The 18802-nt window shown below is 51.8% G+C and overlaps 1 protein-coding gene across 1 annotated transcript in view; it reads left to right on the top strand.

Moving 5' to 3' along the window:
* Window positions 1–18802, top strand: part of LOC135260334 (ephrin type-A receptor 7) — a 93781-nt gene that overhangs the window by 40161 nt on the left and 34818 nt on the right. The gene's annotated exons all lie outside the window — the stretch shown is intronic.

Below are 18802 nucleotides of genomic sequence, written 5' to 3'. Positions count from 1 at the left end.
GCATCAGCCAGCCCGTGCTTCTGCTCTGAGTGTGCTTCCTGTGCTGCTCCTGCTCTGATTCTGCTCTGAGTTCTTTGTTAATCCTGCTCTGTTTGTGCCTTCTGTACTAATCCCGCTCTGATTGTGCTCTCTATTAAAACTACTCTGATTCTTCTCTGAGTGTGCCCTCTGTATAATCCTGCTCTCATAGTGTTATTTCCTGAGTTGAGCTGTCTGGAGTGCGTGTGTTAATAATGCGCTCTCTGGGTTCAGAGCTGCGATGGGCTCCTGCTCTCCTGCGCTGCGCTCTGCAGTTCAGATCCAGGGCACGTTTAACTGCCTCTCTCCGGTTAATCTGCTTTTATTTACACTCCGCTGGGCTCCGCTCGGCTTCTCGTTGAGATTAAAAATGTTTCCAGTTGAAGATGTCGGGCGCGGTATATACTGCAGGCCATAATCCCAAACTACCAGATGTTATTTCATTAGTCATTAACGCGCGAGGCGCAACTTAAAAGGAAGATATGTCATTACTCATTCAATTGCGAGACACAAATAAAGCTGTTAACGGCACAGGCGTCGCCCGCACCCCCGTCTGCGACGCTCTTTACCGCTCGTGCGGAGAATTAACCCCAATTTCACGCCAGGGAGAGGGAGCCTCCACGGCTGTTAGCATGGGGAACACGAGAGCAGAACTGAAGGGGGAGGAAAAATCACTCTGTCTGAAAGGAAGTGTGACTGCGAACACCCAACACCCAAACCCGTCCCTGCACACAGACACACTCACACTGTACCAGTAGCAGGCCAAACATTCCCATAACACGGAGAGAACGTAACGGGTTCTCCCTACATCCTGCAGTGAATCCCAAAGGCCGGTGAGTGGACTAGTGAGCGAGACCGTCTGCTCACACAGCTCCTCTGCCCAAACGCTCAAATGAAATTCATCACTGAGGTCACACCTCTCCCGTACCCGCCAGGGCAGGACAGGGGCGCAGACGAGGAGTGTGTGCTCAGGAGTGAGACCTGTAAGAGGCTGGCAGAATTTAGTTTAATCGCTCAGCCAGCTTTCTCTCCTCTGGCTGTTTGGAAGATCCATGTTCGATCCCCATCAATGCTTTTATTCTTCTCCCTAAACATGTTCGCTCGTTTCGCTGGCTGTCGGACACTAGTGTCTGTGCCTTTTGATGGGACGTGTGTGTGTGTGGGTTATGGTGTTAAGTGTGTGCATGGGTGCGTTATCGTGTTAAGTGTGTACATAGGTGAGTGTTACTGTGTTGGATGTGTATATGGGGGTGCGTTATTGAGTTAAGTGTGAACATGGTTGTGTGGTATCGTGCTGAACGTGTGCATGGGTGTTCATTACTGTGCTCAATGTGTATTTGGGTGTGAGCTATTGTGTTGGATGTGTAAGGGTGTGCGTTATTGAGTTAAGTGTGAACATGGTTGTGTGGTATCGTGCTGAACGTGTGCATGGGTGTGCATTACTGTGATAAATGTGTATATGGGTGTAGGTTATGGTGTTGAACGTGTGCTTTGGCAGAGCAGGCCTCTCTCTAGCTCCAGGGCCCTGTCCTACATCATTAATGAGGCTCGCTCCCTCGCCTGGTCTGACCCTTCTGCCTCAGAGTTGGGCTCTCAGTGCTCAGACCCTACACACGCAACCCACATTCAGAGACCATCCACGCGTCACATAATGGGCACTGCACGCATGTGCTGTGACACGTATGGACATCGACCCTGAGTAGCAGAAACCTCCAAGGCATCTCCTAACAAAGAATGAGCAGTCCATTGTTGCACGTTTAACAGCAACAAAGGGCCACTAATTCTGAAATAAAGAATTAGAATGTGAACACACATTTGAGTGTGGAATTGTGTGTGTGTGTGTGTGTGTGTGTGTGTGTGTGCGCGTGTGCATATGTGTGTGTGTGTGTGATGTAGTGGCATGCTGCAGTTTGTTAGAGAAAAAAAAGGATAAAGCAGAGAAAGGGATTTGGGCTCTGCTATTATAAATAATGAACATAATTAATTGAGCTGTAATTATGCAGATTTGGGGTTGTCTATTGAAGGTGGGGAGGGGGCAGGGTGTGCAGAAATATGCCGTGCCAACACAATTTGCTCCATAGTGCAGTTAGTAGACCCGGTCAAATGCATGTTAGAAATACTCTGACTGTTAAAATGCTGGTAAAATTTGAAAACATTCCTGAAAATACCCAAGATATTGCTAATCCAAATGCTCAATCATATGAAAGAATTTGGTTAGGAATATTGTTGGAAACGGATGATTATTTTACAATTGTCAGTTATATGCAGGAATATTTCAGTCATCTAATGGGTTGAAGTATTTGAAATAATGATTAAAAAAAAATGAAATATCCACTGTGACTGACCTGAAAAAACATGTAGAAAACAACACTGACGTTAGGCCGAACCGCCATTCCCGAGGCACGGCACTGCTATCACTGAGTTCATTTTAAAAATGTGAGATGGAAAAGATGTTTTGTTCTTTTCTGTGCATGTTTATCCTGTTGTGTCTTGCTGAAGTTCAGTTTGCATTGTGTTGGCTTAGAAAAGGCCGTTAAACAGGCACATCGGCACTGGCTGACTTTGATTTTGAGGCCGTGGGCTGGGCTGGATGTTAAGCCCATCGATCTGCGCACCCCGAGCTGTGACAGGCATCTGGACCTTGGCCAAGGAGAACCAACATGGAAAAGAATCGGTTACTTAAAGCCTCCTCCCGTTCCCAAGAGCTGTTGCCTGGCAACCCCTTTTGTTTCCCGCCGCAAGATCAATCTAATTGGCCGTCTCTCCCGTTACCTGCGGCGAGGGGCATTGCACGCAGCCAATGGGGATCGCTGGGCATGCGACGGATATAAAGGAATAGATGGATGGGTGCATTAATGTCCCCTGTTGTTTATCGACCGTGGTGTGTTATCTGAAAGTTTGTGGGGGCCCTCGTTGTCTGTTGTGTGCCTGTGTGTGAGATCCAGACCTGTGTACTGGAAATGGGAGGTCAGGCTTTGTGTGTGTGTGTGTGTGTGTGTGTGTGTGTGTGTGTGTGTGTGTGTGTGTGTGCGTGTGCGGTGCTGCGTTGCGGCGTGTGCGTGTGCGTGTGCGTGCGTGTGCGTTCGGTGCTGTGGTGGCGTGCGTGTCTGTGGTGTGCGTGTCGGTGTGCGTGTGCGCGTGTGTGTGAAAGAGAGAGATGGCCAGCTTTGTGCAGAAGGTTGAGTGCCGTCAGACTATGCAGACACACTCTCTGAGTTACAGGCAGCTGTCTGTGTGTGAGTCTCTGAGCACATTTTCACATTCACTTCTTTGAATCTTTGTTTAATGCTAAGCTCTTCAGCTCATATGTAGAAGCGGATCTAACATAGACCTTCAGATGTTTAATATCATTCATCCATTTTTTGTTCATATGATTGAGTTATTTGTTTATTGTGGCATTTAAACATGGTAAATGGTAAATGGACTGCATTTATATAGCGCTTTTATCCAAAGCGCTTTACAATTGATGCCTCTCATTCACCAGAGCAGTTAGGGGTTAGGTGTCTTGCTCAAGGACACTTCGGCACGCCCAGGGCGGGGTTTGAACCGGCAACCCTCCGACTGCCAGAAAATCGGTCTTACCTCCTGAGCTATGTCGCAGATCAAATTGCAGGTGAATGTGTTGCCGGTCTTTGGAATATAAAATAAGAAATTGTTCAGGAACTGATTACAGAAACTGATGAAAAAATAGTACGCATATATTGATGCATTAAGTATCATACTTTTCATCTTTACAAAACTGCTGTTCGCTGCATTTTAGAAGGTCATATTCCCATTTGGACTCACTCCCAAATAAGTAAAACATTGCTTTATAATTGCAAACTCTGCACAGGTGTACATTTTCGTTACTTAATCATGACAATTTTTGGATCGCCATTTTGTCATACTTCTTTTTTCATCTTCTTTTGCATGAGCAGATGCAGAGCTTATATTCACATTTTGTGGCCTGTAGGCTGTGTGTTTTCCCCTGACCTGCTCCTGTAGGCTGTGTGTTTTCCCCTGACCTGCTCCTGTAGACAGTGTGTTTTCCCCTGACCTGCTCCTGTAGCTGTTTCCCCTGACCTGCCTGTAGCAGTGTGTTTTCCCCTGACCTGCTCCTGTAGGCAGTGTGTTTTCCCCTGACCTGCTCCTGTAGGCAGTGTGTTTTCCCCTGACCTGCTCCTGTAGGCAGTGTGTTTTCCCCTGACCTGCTCCTGTAGGCAGTGTGTTTTCCCCTGACCTGCTCCTGTAGGCTGTGTGTTTTCCCCTGACCTGCTCCTGTAGGCAGTGTGTTTTCCCCTGACCTGCTCCTCTAGGCAGTGTGTTTTCCCCTGACCTGCTCCTCTAGGCAGTGTGTTTTCCCCGACCTGCTCCTGTAGGCATTGTTTTCCCTGACCTGCTCCTAGGCAGTGTGTTTTCCCCTGACCTGCTCCTGTAGCAGTGTGTTTCCCTGACCTGCTCCGTAGCAGTGTGTTTTCCCCCTGACCTGCTCCTGTAGGCAGTGTGTTTTCCCCCTGACCTGCTCCTGTAGGCAGTGTGTTTTCCCCTGACCTGCTCCTGTAGGCAGTGTGTTTTCCCCTGACCTGCTCCTGTAGAGAGTGTGCTTTCCCCTGACCTGCTCCTGTAGGCAGTGTGCTTTCCCCTGACCCGCTCCCGTTAGCTGAAATGGAGGGAGGCTGCTGTCCAGTTTTCCCATCCATCACACTCATCCTGAGCTGTGGAATGAAGGGTCCGCTTTTGTTTATGCCGAGCTGTCGATACCCTTTTTTTCCATCCTGCAGAAAAGGCGCTGGTCGATGGCTCCTCCGTCCAGCAGTGCAGCAGCATCCATTTCCTCCCTCTGAAAAAGGCCCGCTGGTTACTGGCGCTTTATGGAAGGGGGGCAGTTGTGTGGAAGTGCGTATATAAACTGCCTTGCCCAGTGTTCTTTTTCCACATGACGTGTGCTAAGAGGAGCGTGCTAACGTGCTATGCATGCAGATGCAAAGAGACGTGCGCTGCCCATCAGTGCCTGAATGTGCACTGAGCAGATATTCTTTAAGGCCAAACAAATACGACTTAGAATTTTACTGTTCCAATTACATAAATTTCAGTCTTGACAACATTTATAGCCTAGGTCAGTTGTGGGAAACTGAGTTTGTGTTTCACAGCACAATGTGTTTCAGCCTTTTTTCAGAAGCAGTGTTGTGTTTCCTTACATATGTAGTTTTGTGATGCTCAGAAGATGTTTTGAACTGAAAAGTGAAACTGGGTAGTACGAACAGCTCTGGTGATTGTAGGGTTAACTTACTGCATGGGCAGCTTTATTTACAGGTGGAACTAGAGTTGGTTTGCTTCTCTCCATTTACTCTTCCTGTCAGTGTGATTTCCGCAGTTCTCTCTCTGTCTCTCTCTCTCTCTCTCTCTCTCTCTCCCTCTCTCCCTCTCCCCCTCTCTGGCTTGTTTGGAGGGAGGCAGGGTTGCATAGTCAGTCGGGTTCCTCATTGTCACACTGTGTTTCATGGTGAGCGCACTTCCCCCCTGTGAGCTGACTGCACCCCAGCGCAGATTCCCCGCGGCCCATCGGTCAGGCTGCGTCCCTCAGCATTACCGTCAAACTGTGGCACAGCGGGCGTCCTCCATAAGGCTCTGAGGGAGAAGGGGCTCGTTCTCCTGCTGCAGATAGACCCCTGGCCCCCCTCTTCTCAAACAGTCCCCTCTTCCTGGAGAGGGGTTCCGTCTGAGCAGGCGCGAAGGTGTCGACCCGCACGGCTGCTTCCAGGTGGGCGTTAGACACGACCCCTCCCCTCGTTTTAATAACGGCGCGCTGGAGGCCAGAGGTGGGGTGACGCGTCAGCCTGAATGACTCTTACCGCCATCGCCGCAGACGGCTGGTTCTGTGGGCGCCGGGGCGGCGGGTAGCGTCCGCTCTGAGGAGGGAGGGAGGCCTGGCTTAGACTCCCTCTGCTCTCCCCTCTTTTCTTACATTTAAAGTGTTCATTTAGCCAAAACGCAATGATGTAGGTTGCAGTGTAAATAATTTAGCATCTGCTGAATGCATGAATTGTGATGCAGTGTAAGTGTACTCTATCAAATATATGAACAGGAAAATAAGGATATTTTCCTTGTCATGTACGCCATTTCTGAGCCTATTTTTATTTCCTGCAGGACAGGAAACTAATAGAAAATCTCAGCTGAATGAAATTGTGTTGATTTGTTAGCAGTTGTGTGCTTTGAAAGATGCTTTTGTGTGTGGGTGTGTGGTGTGGTTTTGGACGGGGACTGAAGGCGGGGGGGGGTGGTTCCGTGCTCACTGCAGTGGTGGGGTGGGGTGTGGGCTCTGTACCTGAGAGACCGTGTGACAGATGACCACGCCGGTCCCCCCTCCGCTTGCTAAACTGGAGCACAGAGTGCCGGAGTTAAGCAGAGCAGCGAGGAATGTGTGAGTGTGAGTGTGAGTGTGAGTGTGAGTGTGAGTGTGAGTGTGAGTGTGAGTGTGAGTGTGAGTGTGTGTGAGTGTGAGTGTGAGTGTGAGTGTGAGTGTGTGAGTGTGAGTGTGAGTGTGAGTGTGAGTGTGAGTGTGAGTGTGAGTGTGAGTGTGAGTGTGAGTGTGAGTGTGAGTGTGAGTGCCTGTGTGTGTGCGCCTGTGCAGTTATGTAAGAATGCGCTGTGGTGGTCACAGCAGGACCCACACTGCACAGCATTCCTTGTGTGTGCTCTGGGAGGGGCGGCTGCTCAGACAGCCAGCTGCTCCTCAGATTCAGGTTCTGATTGGGTCAGGAGGGCTTTGTGAAGGGTTTGATTGGGCGGTTTTGAGAGACTCCCTGCAGCCTCTCAGGCCGCTGCCTGGCTGTGAGTGGCTCACTCGGTGAGCCTCGTCGCTGTGTCTGTGTGTGCGGAGGGCCTGAGCGGGAGATTGGGTCGTCTCCCCGTCCAGTTAGCTCTCCTCACACCTGTCCCACCTTCCCTGAGTGTCTCGCCATCCGCTGGGTCTGGGCACATCTGACCCTATGTCATCTCTTCTGTGATTCCCATTTTTTAGTGTGTGTGTGTGCGTGCGTGTGTGTGTGTGTATGCGTGCGTGCGTGCGTGCGTGTGTGTGGGCTGCTGGAGAACAGTAGGGTGCTCTAGAACACTTTCTGTGCACTGCTGTGTCTGTGCTCTTTACTGCACGACCAACAAGCAGCAGTAGCCAGAGCACAACTGGGTACAGGAGCAGGAGCAGGAGCAGCAGCGGCAGCAGAACAAACTGATAGTTTCTGCTCTTTTCATTGCTGTAGTATTTAGTGGCAGCAGTGATCAATAGGCTGCAATTAAATTAGGCAGAGAACTTCATTTGATATGATAATTCATCCATTATCATCTTGTTTCTTTTACTTTTCTAGTATGTTATGTAGCCTGTCGGCATCACATAAAATAATTCCATGAATAACAAAGTAGGCAGAAGAAAGACTCTGATCTCTTTGATAAAATGATTATTTAATGCCACCCAACCCTTTTGTTACGGCAGAGCGCTTTAATGCCAGACAGAGGAAAGGCGATGCCGCAGAAGTGGGTAAGATTCGCCAAGCCGGCGGGGGGTCCTAAAACTGACAGGCTCCGATTGTTGATCCCAAAAAACGGCTTCATTATCATTTCACTGCGGAGTTTTTTTTGTTGTTGTACCCAGCAGCCTTCCTGGGGAGAGGAGGTGGGGGGCAGGGTGGGGGGGGTGGGGGGGGTAGAGTGGTTCTCGTTCCTCCAGAAGCTGCATTAGCGGTGACTGAAGCAGCAGAAGCTGCTGTAACTGTGGCCCGGGCAGCAGCTGTGTGTGCGGCTGCACGGGCCGTGCCTGCACGAGTGTGTGGGCGTGTGCGTAATGTCTGCAGCGCTGCAGGAGCTCTTTAGAGCAGGCTATTGATCTGCGTGTGCGGACGCGCCGGGCTCGGCACCGCTGTGCCGCGTCTGGCGGTATCGACTGGCGCTCCGCGCGGCCTTCTGGCTCCGATCCGCGCCCCTGAGGTGGCGGGCTGGGTCCTCCGGGCGCGGAGGAGGAAGGAGGGGAGCGTTTGTGTTCCAGGGCCCCCCCCCCCGCCCACCGGGAGCTCCGCTCGCTGCACACGCCCCCTGCTGTTCAGCCGGGGGGACTGCGCCCTTGTTTCAGTCAGGGGCTGGTAGGGCTAGTGATTTCTCTCCTCAGACAAAACACACACACAGAAACCTGTGCATGCGTGTGCATGCGTGTGCGTGTGTGAGAGTGTATGTGTATGTATGTGCTTTATGTATATATTTATGTTAACGTGTGTGCGTGTGCGTGTGAGAGTGTATGTGTATGTATGTGCTTTATGTATGTATTTATGTTAACGTGTGTGCGTGTGTGAGAGTGTATGTGTATATATGTGCTTTATATATATATTTATGTTAACGTGCGTGCGTGCGTGTGTGTGTGTGTGTGTGTGCATGTGTGAGTGTGTATGTGTATGTCTATGATATTTATGTAACGTGGGCGTGTGTGGGTGGTGTGTGGTGTACACAGAGGCATGGCGTTCATGTGCCTCTGCATCGCGTGCCAGCAGAGCAGTGTTCTCTGTTAGCCCCCTGGCTGTGTCCTTATGGGATGGGGAAACAGAGGAAAGGTGGAGAGGAGACAGTGTGGGAGTATTTGGGGACACTGCAGTGGGAGTAGGTCAAGGCGGGGGGCAGGGGGGGAGCAGTGCACTGAACGCAGCGGCTCAGATCTTCCTGTAGAACACTCTGGATTATCACTGTTCATTTATTATGTAATTCATTTCAACTAAGCCATTAAAACTGATAATTAAATCAATTCAATTAATTCATCTATACTCTCCCTTTTTCTGTCCTGTTCTCTCTCTCTCTCTCTCCCTCCCACTCACGATTTCGATCAGTTGATCCCCCGTCTGTCTTCCTCTGGTGCCAGTGAAATCATGGCTATTAAAAAACACAGAGCTGCGGCGCCGCCTATAGTTGAGGCTGTGGTGATGTAACCAGGAGGCGCGGCCCGTGTGTTGGGAGGGGGGCTCCACTGAGGGGGGCCCTGCTCAGGTGCGATTTTAGTGCTTTCTGAAAGGAGGAATAGGGCCTTCTTAAGTGCAGGTTACTCTGTGCTGGGGCCTGCTGGGTGACCGGCCGTCCTCAGCTCTGGCAAGATGGCCGAACTTTTCTCTTTAACTTTGCGCGCGGTGATGCTCGTCATATTCCACCAGCCAATTTATCCAGCTGCCCGTTGCTGAATTCTGCGGTTCAGGCCACAGTCACCCACCGGCTACAGCTGTAAGAAGCTCACAGCTGATGGGCTCGCTGGCTGGCCCGCTGTCAGTCGGCGAGAGAGGGCCCTGTGCACATGTACCCCACACCCCTCTGTGCCCAGAGTCCCGCCCTGCTGCGGCCCCAGCGCCCGGGCTCAGGTGTGAGGGCGTAATGAGGCCTTTAGCCTCCCTCATTATCCCTCACACTCAGCCTGCTTCTCTCTCCCTCTCTCTGCTGCTCTTTTGCTTTCCGCTCTTCTTCTCTCCCTCTGGCGCCCCTGCTTCCTTTGCTCTCTCCTGCCATTCTTGATCTCCGTGTCCCTCTGTTTCGCTCACTCTGTTGCTCAGTCCCTTTTGTTCACTCTTCATTTCCCTCGCATTACATTGTATTTAGTCATTTAGCAGATGCTTTTATCCTGAGTGACTCAGTCTCTCTCTCTCTCTCTCTCTCTCTCTCTCTCTCTCACGCTGTACTGCACCTCCAGCCCGTCTCCCTGTTCCTCCTGTTCTTAATCGCTTCACTTCTCTCTTCTCTTATCCCGACGACGTTCTGTCCCGTAATTAAACTGGGGAACAGAAAAAGAGGGAAACTAATGGAAGAAGAAGCCGTTAATTACACAACAAGGTCACCGGCGCTTTGCCTTCACAGCTTAATTGCGGCCCTGATTGTGTTTCTGCCTCATTTTTTATGCGCACAGCCGGCTGACAAACCCCGTTAATTGTTTCTGCCCGGTCTTGGCGGGTGGCGCGCACCTCGCTGCCACGCTGGTCACATCCGCGACGCGATTGGACGGCGTGGAAAGCGCTGTAATTAAACGCGCGTGGGCCCCAGGGACGCCGGCTGCGCATCATCCGTCACGCCGCCGTCCCGCGTCAGGGTCAGCCCGGCCCCCTCCGCGCTCAAACGCTTACGGGCTGGGCCCTGATTGGACTGTTTGTGCATTGATCCGATTGGGCTATTGATCCTGGCATATTGAGCTGTTTCATTTAAAGGCGTTTGCTTGTATGGATTCGGGTCTGATGGAATGTAGCTCCCCGCGGGTTTGTGGAACGCTGAAATGGTGTCCCACAGCGCTGCCCAGTGGACATAGGGGTGATGGGGGGGCCCACTTGGGTCAGGGGGCTCTAGGGACAGTTTTAAAAAAGGGCGGGACTGATGCCCAGCTTTTATCGAGGGTCAAGGACTTTGTCCCTCTCCAGGTCAGAGGTCGTTTGGCAGGTCCTTTCAGTGGAGAGCATCTGCTCTGTCCCCCAGCCAGGCCCAAATCTGCCCACCTCCAGATGACTCATTCACACGTGGTCCCTGGGGACCCGGTACCATTCAATAAGCGCATCCTCAACCGCTACCCTCATTGTTCTCAATGTCAATAACCAATCAGAAGCAATAACCCTCCAGGTCCGGCTCCTGATTGGTTTAACTGAGCGCAGTGACCTTCAGTGCACAGATTTGGTGAGTAAGTGCAGGTTTGGTTATTCAGCGTGCAGCGTGATGCATCAGAGGCTCAGAGTCTCATCTGCAGAGCCGAGCTGAGGTGCGTTACCGCGCGTGTGCTCCTGCTGTGGCGGGCCAGGCCCTGAGGAGGTCAGTGCACGCAGCCCGCGGGCTCCTGAGGCCCTGAGGAGGTCCTGAGCGCTGCAGTGTGGGATGAGCGCTGCCAGCCGCTCGCCGTCCGTCAGCAGCGCCAGAGTACACGCAGGTTGCCAGGTCTGAGGGCGTAATCAGCGTCCAGCTCCGAGCAGTCCCGCTCCCTAAAACCCCCACAGACCAAATTAGAGAGTTGACCGCCTGGGAAAATGTGGACTAATGCGCCTTAATGTGCTTTACGTGTAATGGAAATCGTTATTTTGCATAAATTACCTGTGGACACGTTGCCCAGTCATAATTGCCGAGTTCAGTTCATCTCTCTCGCCGGTGATTTTGTGAGGGTCTGAAAGAAACTGCATTCATTGACTTTGCCTCTGAAAACGTGCCTGCAGAAAAGCAGAGAGAGAGAATTCATGGTGCGGTTGGTCTGCTGTATTAACCAGTCTAGGAACTGTCCTGACTGATCTTGTGCAGACAGCTTCAGCATATTGTATGTGGGAACATGCCAGACGTATCGATGGAAAACTTTAACGTAGAATCATTCCTATTCCAATGCTGTTTTAATGCAGCGATAAATTCTTGTTTGACGTCTGTGAGATTGTCTTGCGTAACCCGCCCCTTATCTTGCTGCCCCATAAAAAAAGTTTATGGAAACATAAACACATGAAGCGAGTGTCTGTTCTCTAATATGGCAGCTACAAGAGGTTCTCTCTGTCAGTGAAGAACATCCCCTGCGTGGATTGTGTGTCTTACAGTGAGTGAGGGGCTCTGGGAGAATGAGGCCTGCGATTGATGCTGCTTTGATGGGTTACCCTTGATTCTTTGCCTTCGTTAATATTTCATTAGTAGCAGACAATACGTAAATGGAGGAAGAATGAGGCTTGCTGTAATGCACCGCCTTATTAGTTTGTCAAAAAACGCGTAAGTGGAAAAATGAATTTTTGGAGTTGTTTGGGAAACAGTCCAGCCCGAATAATTATGCAAATGGGAGGTTTTGATTTGGAGTGCTCAGCGTTTGAGACGAGACCCTTGCTTCCGATTAAAGATGCAGCACTATTGTGTTTCTCTATGGCTCCATTTCCTCAGGTGCACAATGTGGTCCTTTCGTGACCGATCGCCGCGCGTCCCTGGCTGAGCCCTTTGTGTTCCTGTTACCCCTGTCTGCAGTACCTGCCGCACCGCGCTGTCTGTCGCGCAGTGCATGATGGGTAGTCCACTGCTATGTGCATAATGTATTCACTCCCTGAGAACAGGAGACTCTGGGAAACGTTGTTCCCTGAATGTGAGTTCAGGCAGGACAAGGCCGTGACCAGGCCAGTACAGAGTAACACAATGATTCTAATGGAAGCTCAGACTGAGGGTGCACAGGGTTTATTCCAGTTATTTATGACAGCGTTTATATCGTTCGTCAAATACTGTACAAGCAGAAGCCCAAAAAAAGTGTAATCATGATAACAATTTAAATATATATTTTGTTACAGCAGCCTGATGAAAATGAATGGAAAATCAATTTTATGATTCATACCATGCTCTGTTTAGGATGTGAGAGGCTTGTCCATATTTTATCTAATAAATATCAAGTGGGTCATGGGAAGAGTAGCCCAATTGGGAGCTAAATGTATATGGAGTAACAAGCACACATAGCTATGCTCTAAAACCTTGGGAAGTAATGCGATTCTGTCGGCACCTTCTCTTTCTTTTAGATTTTCAGTCCCGTTGGCTGGTCTCTCCCCAGCGTCTCCGGTGTCTCCTTCAGCCTTTACTGTTGCATCAGCTGCAAAGCTGAGTTTCAGGTTGAAAGTCACACTTCAAGTGGAATCAAACTCATTTGTGAACAACATTAAATTATTTTGATATTCTTAGGTAATGGAAGCCATTAAGATGCACAAGCATACGCACACATGCGCACACACACACACACACACACACACACACGCGCAGCATGTGTACTGTAGTTAAAATGCAAATGAAAGATGGCGATCTATCTTAGCTGGGCTGTTGCGCTGTATGCTGGCTGTCTCTTCCTCCTCATGTATTGTTGTTTTGGGGAGAAGGGGGGGGGGTGCATCTGGATCAATAAAGCTGTGAGAAATGTTTTGTTTGGAAGCAGAGAGGAAGGAGTCACAGCCCCCTCTCTAACAGCGCATCGAATCCTGACCCCCCCCTCCCCCTTCAGAGCCTGCAGGCTGTTTCTCTGGCTGTCCACTGCAGCCCTCTCAGCTGCCCTCTGCACCCTGAACCTGCAGCTCAGAGCCCCTGCGGTGCAGTTAGCCTCTCTGCTCTCACATACCCACCACCAGTGTGCGCCCAGCCATGCAGGCACGCATGTACAGTAAATACTCACTCACACACACTGACACATACACGCTCTCACACACACACGCATGCCCGCACACGCACGCACGCACACTCACACATACACTCACACTCATATACACACGCACACACATACACACACGCACACTCGCACATACACTCGCACTCATATACACACACACACACACACACACACACACACATACTGACACACACATACACTCACACTCATATACACATGCACACACATACACACACGCACACTCGCACATACACTCACACTCACTGACACATACACGCTCTCGCACACACATGCATGCCTGCACACACACGCACGCACACTCACACATACACTCACACTCATATACACACGCACACACATACACACACACATGCATGCATGCACGCACACACACACACACACATACTGACACACGCATACACTCATATACACATGCACACATACACACTTACTCATACATGCACACATGTGCACACACACACGCACACACACAGGTGCTTGTTGCTCCTGTTGCTCTCCTCTCCGGTGCCTGAGGGCTGTAGGCACGTGGGTCATGCTGGCAGAAGAGGTAAAGGCAGCCGTGTGTGCGCCCAGCCTCAGCCCTCTGCTCTCAGACAGGAAGCTTCCGGAATGTGGCCTCAGCCCTCTGCTCTCAGACAGGAAGCTTCCGGAATGTGGCCTCAGCCCTCTGCTCTCAGACAGGAAGCTTCCGGAATGTGGCCTCAGCCCTCTGCTCTCAGACTGGAAGCTTCCGGAATGTGGCCTCAGCCCTCTGCCTCCAGACAGGAAGCTTCCGAATGTGCCTCACCCTCTGCTCTCAGACTGGAAGCTTCCGAATGTGGCCTCAGCCGTGCTGCTCAGACTGGAAGCTTCCGGAATGTGGCCTCAGCCCTCTGCTCTCAGACAGGAAGCTTCCGGAATGTGGCCTCAGCCCTCTGCTCTCAGACAGGAAGCTTCCGGAATGTGGCCGTAGCCCTGCCAGGTGCGCGACGGGGAGCTGGCTTCTCTGGAGCACGGCGCAGGTCAGGGGAGCGCAGAACGCGTTAGTGCCGCCGCACGCGCCGCCGCGCCGCCCCGCCCCGCAGCCCGCCTTTCAAAACGGGGCCGACCCTGACGCGCTTATGACATCATGGCATCATTTCCTCTGAGCTGACAGGGAGAGGAGGAGTGTGGAGAGAGCGAAGAGTGATGAGAGGAGAGAGCGAGTGAATGGGGAGAGAGGGAGCGGCGGGGGCGCTGGTGCTCTGATGAGCGGCGGTAAGGGGAGGGCGCTGTGTGGGGAGGCTGCTGAGGGCCCCGGCAGCAGAAAGCAGAAAGAGGGATAATGCTCTGTGTGATTATGATGAAGGAAGAGCGCTGTAATATCCTGTAATTGGGGCTCCAGTCTGTGTCGCTCCCATTGTTCTGAGCACGGATACACGAGTGGGACTGAGGGAGGGAGGGAGGGAGGGAGGGTGCTCACACTACACTGTCAGCCTTCAGCGCAGTGCACACTGTCTGTCTCTCTCTCTCAATCTCGCTCTCTCTCTATCTATCTCTGTCTCTCTCTCTCTCTGTCTCTCTCTCTCTCTCTCTATCTCTGTCTGTCTCTCTCTCTCTCTGTTTCTCTCTTGCTCGCTCTCTCTCCCCCTCACTTTCTTCCTGTGATTCTCTCTCTCTCTCCCTCCCTCTCTCTCTCTCTCTCTCTCTCTCCTTCGCTCTCTTTGGGGTGTGAGGCAGGCTGAATAGGCCTTTGATGAAGCCTTTGTGTTGGCCTGTAAAAGTGCGATGATGGCGGCAGCATACGAGTCGCTGATGATAATGGAGACACTGCTGTACGGGCCTCATGATGATGGCGGCGGTGGTGAGGGTGCTGATGATGATGATGATGAGAAGGGTGCTGCAGAACTTCAGAAAAACTCAGGATAGATGAGATCACAGAGCGCGACCGGGCTGCTGGAGACGGACGAGCTGGCGCTGTGCGGATGGTGCCCGCGCTCCTGGGCTGCAGTGCCGAGGCTTGCGTGGCCACGGCCGCTCAGGCCTCGCCCCCAGACCCAGGGCGGGAGCGAGCCGTCTCCACGGCCGGCTCACACAATCACTCCGCAGCCTGTCGGCCGTGGGGCCCGCAGCCTGGAGGACTGGCTCGTGGCAGGACCTTTAAAATAGACCTTTCACTTGTCCATTAATGTGGATTTATTCCGTTCGTTAGCAAAGCTTTCATAAATTAGAATTAGCGGCATAATGTCAGTGATCTGAATATGGTGTCATGAATTATTGATTTGGCCCGCACCAGCCCGCAAATCTCGCCTGACATTTGGAAATAAGACCAAGCAGAATTACGTTCTGGAATAATGAAGGCCATTTGGGTCGGGATTGGGGGGAGGGGGCTGTGGGGCGGGGGAGCTGAGCAAACCTCTTTCCACATATTAATATTCATTAATACCTTCTGTCAGAAATGCACAGAAACAATTCATCGCTCACAGTTAGTGTATTAAGTGCTTCATGATTTATTGATGTGCGTGAGTGCAGTTCAGTTATGAGAGCGGTGCACTGAAATTTGATGGTTGTTACGACAGGAGAGCATTCCTTAACAGCAGCGAGCAGATGTGTTCTGATAGGATCCCTTCACTTCCTCCATAACAATCATTTGTGCTGTGAGTGGACAATGAAATCAGCGAAAGCTGTGAATGTTCCTCATCGCTGTAATCCTCATCACCCCTCTTATCCAGACTGCCTTACACAGCTCCTTTAACATTTGGTCCATTTGTACCGCTGCATATTTACTGAAGCAGTTCTGCTTAAGCACCTTGCTCAAGGGTGCAATTGCAGTGTCCTACCTGGGAATTGAACCTGCTGCCATGGAGCTGCAAAGCCCAGTCCCCAAGCCATTATGCTACACAGCCACCATCATCGTCATCATAATCAGTATGAGCGATCAGGGAGATATTCGTGTTTTACAGCTTGGGTGGAGGGCGACCCTCCTGGGAAACCCTGGTGCTGTATGATGTGGTGTTGGTGGGCCTGATGGGGGCGCTGTCTCCCCCAGGTAGAGAATGGAGTGTCTCTGCATGGCTCTGTCCAGGTCTTTAAAGCCATGCCCTTGTCCATCGCTGAAGATCCGTTGGCGCTTGCTGAAAGGGTCGGGGTGTTAATATTGGTGTCCTCATCATCCCCCAGCGGTTGCTTGGTTACACGCTCTCGTATCCCCTGCCTGCCCTGCTTTCCCTCTGTGAAACAGGAAGGGGCTCTGTCTGTGCTGCCCTGATTCGCTGAAGGTTAGATGAGTAAAACAGATGACTAATGTTCCTCCTCTCATTACTGCCGATGCCGGTGGCTGTTGAGCGGGGCTGGTGATTGAGGCCGGCTTGGCTGGCTGTAGGGAGGTGTGGGGCTCTAATCTGTAATCTGAGTCCCTGGAGGTGCCGTATTCATCACTGGCACACGCCTGCTCCTGTGCATCCTGAGGAGCTCCAGCTCAGAGTCTAAGTACCAAAGTCTGTAAAGTGTGTTTAATCACCCGCACAGGCAGCACTTAATGCAAACGGACCACCTCAGGTACAGCGGGGCCCCTCAGGTACAGTGGGGCCTCACAGGTACCTCGGGGCCTCTCAGGTGCAGCGGGGCCTCACAGGTACAGCAAGGCCCCTCAGGTACAGTGGGGCCTCACAGGTACAGCGGGGCCTCACAGGTACAGCGAGGCCCCTCAGGTACAGCGGGGCCTCACAGGTACAGCAGGGCCTCACAGGTACAGCGGGGCCCCTCAGGTACAGCGGGGCCTCACAGGTACAGCGAGGCCCCTCAGGTACAGCGGGACCCCTCAGGTACAGCAGGGCCTCACAGGTACAGCGGGGCCTCACAGGTACAGCAGGGCCTCACAGGTACAGCGGGGCCCCTCAGGTACAGCGGGGCCTCACAGGTACAGCGAGGCCCCTCAGGTACAGCGGGACCCCTCAGGTACAGCGGGGCCTCACAGGTACAGCGGGGCCTCACAGGTACAGCGGGGCCCCTCAGGTACAGCAGAGCCTCTCAGGTACAGCAGGGTCCCTCAGCAGGGCCACAGGGCTGTAAAACTCCAAATGTAGTTTCCCAGTTATGCAGGGCGTGTTTGATTAATCGCAGTGGCAGCTCTGCTGTTCTCTCTCTAAGCCTGCGTTTGAGGGAGAACTTTCCGGTTGACAGCTCGCACGCGGACACGGCTTTGGAAGGGGACGGGGATTTCTCTCCTGGCGGTGGCAGCGCATGTTCAGGTCTCAGAGCCTCTTATAAATAAGACCGAGGGAAATACAGAGGCTCTAACGTGGGGAGGGGGGGGCATGAAGTGAGCAGCGGTCCTCTGAGGGCGCTGAGCTGGGGGACGGGCCGCAGCTGCTAATGGGCGCGATGGCGAGATGGCGGCTGAGAGGTGGCGGGGCCTGTTGGCCCTTATTGACTTTGTGTCATCCCCACCGCGCGGTAAAAGCTGCTATGCCTGTGCCCGGGCTTCTCAGGTGTATCAATCAAACGGCACGGTTCTGCATGTTCATAACCGGGGTTTACATGGATTCTCTGCCCGGACGGGAGCTTACCGCTCCCCGATTTCACACACATTACACTGCTCAGACGACTGACAGGAACCAGGAAATGTGATACGGGGATACTGACGCAATTGTGTGAGTGTGTGTGTGTGCGCGCGCATGCGTATGTGTGGGTGAGTGTGTGTGCTGTGTGCGTGAGCGTGTGTGTGTGCGTGCGTGCATGTCTGTGTGTTTGTGTGTGAAAGGGAATGTGTAATCAGCAATGTGGTCTGTGTGCTGAGTGCTGTACATGTGTGTGTGTAATTATGTATGTAATCCGCATTCTCTGCCATTGTGCTTGCAGCCAATTAAAGATGAAAATGATTTGTGTAATTAACAGTCTGTGCAAACACACAGAGTGGATGAGTATTGTATTCCTGTCCGTGTGATATGGCTGGTAGCACGCAGTGCTCTGCTCGCAAACATGCAGTGCTGCTGCACTTTTAGAATTTAATGCCGTTACTGTATGTGGCTCAGCCCTTAATCTGCGCCACACCAGTGTTCCTCAGCAGTGTCCAGTCTGTTTACTGTCCGTGTTACTCATCTGGGCTGTTCTGCTCTGTGACAAAGATGCACACCCCTGATAGGCTGCGTTGTCAGTATCCTTACTCTCGGTGCTGCATGGTATCAGTATTATTACCCTGCTTCTCTGTGTGATCTCACTCTTACTCTGCTGTGAGGTGTGTGTCAGTAACATCACTAATACTGAATGTGTCACTGCAGTGTGATGTCAGTACTGGTGCTCTGTGCTGCAGTGTGATGTCAGTACTAGTACTCTGCGCTGCAGTGTGATGTCAGTACTGGTACTCTGTGCTGCAGTGTGATGTCAGTACTGGTACTCTGCTCTGCAGTGTGATGTCAGTACTGGTACTCTGTGCTGCAGTGTGATGTCAGTACTGGTACTCTGTGCTGCAGTGTGATGTCAGTACTGGTACTCTGCTCTGCAGTGTGATGTCAGTACTGGTACTCTGTGCTGCAGTGTGATGTCAGTACTGGTACTCTGGGCAGCAGTGTGATGTCAGTACTGGTACTCTGTGCTGCAGTGTGATGTCAGTACTGGTACTGTACTCTGCAGTGTGATGTCAGTACTGGTACTCTGCACTGCAGTGTGATGTCAGTACTG

Source organism: Anguilla rostrata, chromosome 8, assembly GCF_018555375.3.
Source record: "Anguilla rostrata isolate EN2019 chromosome 8, ASM1855537v3, whole genome shotgun sequence".
NCBI classification, from domain to species: domain Eukaryota; kingdom Metazoa; phylum Chordata; class Actinopteri; order Anguilliformes; family Anguillidae; genus Anguilla; species Anguilla rostrata.
This window is presented reverse-complemented; position numbering and strand designations above follow the sequence as displayed.